We start from the raw sequence: 4,962 nt of genomic DNA, 5'->3' as shown, positions 1-4,962 counted from the left end.
ACTCAGTGGCATGGTATCCAATTTACCGAATACCTGATGGTGACTTACGTGCAACATTTCTGACTTACCATTCAATCGGTCATTTGGTCCATAGAAGTACCAAATTTGAGTCTCATAACTTGGATACTTGTATATTATCTCCAGTTATGGGTTTGCAAAGCTACAATGCTCAGGTAGTCATGGCTAACAGTGTATAGATGCACAAATATTGCACAGCTGTGGCATATAGTTAAGGCATATTGTAAAAGTTGTTGCGCTTATTAATTAATATATATTGTGTCGCGAGTGCATAGGCTGAATGCTGGTTCAAGTTAAGGCCTTCAGCACCGAGCCAGACAACAGTAATACCACGAGGCTTAAACCCTTGTGGAGTACTAGAGAAGCGTTTGAGGACACTTGAGGAGACAGCATCACTTATGGCAAGAGCTGTTGTAAGCAAAGGAACATATGTAAACAGGCATCCGGACTATGATTCTTCCTCTCTCGGCGATGTTGGAGAACTTTGTAAAGTCTTAACTAATTCATTTTAACAACTGGTACAACTTGTTGAGTCGTTTTCCAAATTAAGCATATTTAACATTAGATAGGGAGAAAGAGTTACCTTACCAACCTTTTCTTGACCTTGTGTTTTTTGCTTACACTGGTTTGACCCCCCATAAATATGTATTGTGTATATATAGCTTTCCTCTCTGTTTTTGTGTTTCAGGTTACGCAAATGTGTGTATATAATTTTCCTCGTAGCATTAATCTGTAAATAGTGCTGAGTTTGAAGATTGGATGCAGTTACTAATACAACGATTCTTTGATGTAACCTTTCATTTCATGATGCTTATATATTTGAGCGGTTCACCTATAATTGGGCTATAGATTTGTATTATATTTGAGTATGTACATATATACATACGCCTTTCTACAAGAGGTTGGGGGGGAGAAAGAGAGAGTGTTGGAGAAAAGCCAAGCCCTCAGCCGAGCAAAAGATCCGAGCAACCACCAAACTCGAGGATCCGTGGCTCGAGATGATGACTAACGCCTAAAGACAACACCCACAAATCCAGGGCAACTCTATTAAAATTGACCATGAAAACACAAATTTATACAACTTGCCGACTTGATCACGATTGATAACCCCTTAGATTCCCAGATCCTTCCTATATTCTGCTTTGCAAACTAGAATATATAGCTGCGATAATGAGAACCGAGTACCAAAAACAACACTCACAACTTGGTAGTTTCAGCTGTCGAATCCAATATCTGCTCGGCGCATCCCAACCATGCTCCTCCCCCATCGCCATTTTTGACAATGCCTATGAAATATAAGGCGGAGCAAAATGATTAAGCCTAGTTAGGGTGAAGTGGCTGGTGTGTTGATGAGTCAATATTATATTATATATTTTACCCTATTCTTAGTATAATTTGGTAATTATTTTGGTAGAATTTTAATACTTTGCTTTATATTTTCAATATAGGACATTTGAATTCCTCTGGAGCAAAACGTGATCAAACGGATGAATTTTGGAGTAATTAAAATTGGGAGACATTCGTGTATCTCTGGGTTTGTTCATGTCAAAATTTGGGATTTTTCTACCAAGCGGTTATTTTTTGGCGATTTATTAAGGAAGCAGTGCATGTTGCTAGAAAGTGAAGTTTCTGGGCTTAAAATGCGTTTTTGGAGCCCAAGATGACCTCGGATGGGTTCGTGGCCGTTTATAGAAGTGTTCAGAATAGTCCAACCTTAAAATCTAGCTATTTTAGGCTAGTTTTGTAGCTGATTTGGGTCCAAAACGTGGCTATGCAGAATTTTGGACGAATTTACCAAGTCAATTTAGAATTATGTTTCCTATTTTATTTCAATTTATTAGGTTTCCTAGTCTTAGCCTTAGTTTGGTACTAAGGTAATTCTGAAAAAAGTGGCTATCCAAAAAAGTTGGGAGCTTTATTATGTTTGGTAAACATTCAGCTTTAGCTTTTTTTCACAGTTTTGGGTGAAAAAAAGCCAAAAACACAAAGCTACAAAACCCAGCTTTGAAAAACCAGCTTTTTTTCACATCTGTTTTATATAAAAGTTTATCAAACACTATAATACTGCTTTTTTTTTTTTCAAAAGCACTTTTACAAAAAAGTTTACCAAATGCTCTACTACTTTATTTCACAGCTGCTTATTCTCTTTGCAGGGGCAGTTTTTTTCAAAGCACAACAATTCCAAACCAGCCCTTATTCTAAGACCTTTTACTAGGAAGATTTTAATTAGAGTAGTATAAATAAGCCTTTGGGCAGACCTAGGGTTTCTCTCGTACGTATGCAATTTTTGGGAGAAGACTTTGGGCAAAGCTTAGAGATTTCAAGACTTATACTTTCAAGGTGTTTTCATTCTTTTTCTAGTTTAATAAAACTCTTTTGATTTTAATTATGAATATGCGTAACTAATTTTCTTTTGCTAGGGCGATGCCTTGAGTCTTAGCATGAATATGTAGCTTTTATTTAATTGCTTATGATATTATTCATGCATGCTTTGAATTATTAATCACTGTGCTCTAAACTGTCTTTGTGTCTTAATGATTCACAACCATTAGGATGTTTAGATAAGTAATTGGATGCAATTCGGTCAGAATGCCACCGGAGAATTGAGTTTTGTTTCTAGTGATTGATAATTATAATTTCACCTGGGGCGTATGCCACGTCTTAGGGGTTGCATGGTTTTTCAAGGGGTTTTCACAAAGCATAATGAGTCATGCATGTTTATATTTTATCTTAATGTCACAGACGGATTGCATGTTCGATATACATTCTGGCTTGAATGCCACAAGTAGAATATATTTTAGGAAAACCTAAAATTCAAAGTTGCATGGATAATTCATAAGTAATTAGTAAATCTACATAGGATTGTTAAGGGGATGGTGGAACCCTAGTGCTTTTCCAACTTTGTTTCTCAAAACCTTTTCTCTTTGATTTGTTTCCTTTCTAATTTGTTATTAGTTGTTTTTTCCTAAATTACTTTTATTAAAATTCGTTTTTATTACTTTTAAATTCAAAATCAACCTTTTCCAATATTTATTTTCAAATAATTAACTTAGATTAGGGTTTTTCATTAATTGTTTTAAATAATCTCTGCGGAAAACGACCTTACTTAAGCTGTTTATACTACAACTACCTTATTCTCTTGCAAGTATTTCATGTGATTTTAACCTCTTTGCGCAGGTAACTAAAAATCCCATCAAGAAATTGGCACCGTCGTTGAGGATTGTTTTTAAACAATTTGTGTTAATCATAATTCTTTGTTAATTATTGCTGTAAATAATTATATATTAAAAAATTATTAATTTAAATTTCATTTTTTTACAGATCACACAATCTGGGCAGATTCGGTACATGGTATGCAACAGATCTCAAAATCAGCAGCTAATAGAATTCAATCCAGAACTGGAATGCACTTTATGACAAAGGTGCAAGGAGTAGTTTTTAGCGTGGGAACCCTCATTGGAGGGAACTTTTATGAAAAATCTATTTTCTGGGGTTTTGGATAGCAAGGATACCATGACTTTCGCCATACCAACTGCTACATGACCATTAAGGGATACATTAGCAACCTGTGCTAATGAATTACAAAGCTGCATTGTATATCCAGATGAGGAAGGCGACGCGTTCAAAATAAGACATCACATGTTGGAGACTTTGCCTACTTTTCATGGATTAGCTCATGAGAACCCTAATATGCATATCACAGAGTTTAATGGGGTGCATAAATATTATAGTGAAGGGGTTTACTGCAGAGTCAATCAAACTTCGTCTTTTTCTTTATTCATTGAAGGACAATGCAAGAACATGGTTGCTTACCCTACCATTTGCTAGTATCACTTCTTGGGCACAAATGAGTGACAAATTTCTTAACAAATATTATCTTGCTTCTAAAACTCTTGATATGAGGACTCAAATTTTATCTTTTGCACAAAAGCCTAATGAAGAGTTTCACGAGGCATGGGAACGTTTTAAGGAGTTATTCGGAAAGTGTCCCCACACGGGCATTGATGGAGACACACGGATGTGCATATTTTTTAGAGGATTAAATTCAAACACCAAGAATCATGTTCATGCTTCATCAGGAGGTTCTTATTCAACTAAAAATGCCCAGGAGGCTTATCAATTGTTTGACAACATGGCATTTGAATCTCAACAATAGGCAGGGGATCAACCACAAAATAGGGGCGTTTTTTAAATGTCCATAGATCTCCACATGTATTTGCTCAAATTGAAAAGATTGAGAAAAAAATAGAAATTTTTGATGCAAAATTTAACATGATCCTATAGAAAATTGCAACACCAGTTCAGCAGGTTGCTATCTAGCAACCTACAGCAGCATGTTGTGCAATTTGCAACCAACCCACACATGATTTATAGGCTGTCCACAAAAAGATGCATATCCAAATTTTGTGGCAGAGCAAGTTAATGCATTCAGCAATTATCCAAGGCAAATAAATGATGTTTATTCAAATTTTTGTAATTCGGGTTGGAGAGAATACCCAAATTTAAAATGGGGTGGTGAGCAGCAAGTTAAACCACCATTCCCACCATTAGTCCAGCAAATTGCCACACCATCCAAAGCTTTGTGGGAAATTGCAATTGACAAGTTAGCAAATACCACTCGCATCAGTTTTGAGCAAAGCAACCAGAACCTGCAAAAGATATAGCAGACAATGAATCCAAACATGTAGAATATGCAAGCTTCCATAACTAATTTGGAGAGCCAATTTGGGCAGCTAGCAGGTAATATTACAGAAAGGGAAAAAGGGAAGTTTTCTAGTCAAACAGTGCCTAATCCAAGGGGTATAGCATGCAGTGAGAACTTTACATAGTGGAAAAAGTTAAGACAATCGTGACAAAGGAAAATTTGAAAATGGGGACAAAGCTACAGAAATTGCAGAAAAAGATGCAGAAACTGTTTCTGGACAAATTTCAAACAACTCAGAA

General features: G+C 36.0%; 1 non-coding gene across 1 annotated transcript; it reads right to left on the bottom strand.

The window, feature by feature from the left end:
* Window positions 1-3,920: 3,920 nt before the first annotated feature.
* LOC125480004 lies at window positions 3,921-4,020 on the bottom strand. Its single transcript, XR_007260416.1, has one exon. It is a non-coding gene; the product is annotated as a small nucleolar RNA R71 (small nucleolar RNA).
* Window positions 4,021-4,962: the final 942 nt, after the last annotated feature.

This window comes from the organism of the source record quoted next, unplaced genomic scaffold (genome assembly GCF_019419815.1).
Source record: "Pyrus x bretschneideri cultivar Hongxiangsu unplaced genomic scaffold, Pyrus_bretschneideri_v1 Contig30, whole genome shotgun sequence".
NCBI classification, from domain to species: Eukaryota; Viridiplantae; Streptophyta; class Magnoliopsida; order Rosales; family Rosaceae; genus Pyrus; species Pyrus x bretschneideri.
Note: the sequence above shows the minus strand (reverse complement) of the source record. Positions and strands in the feature narration are given on the sequence as shown.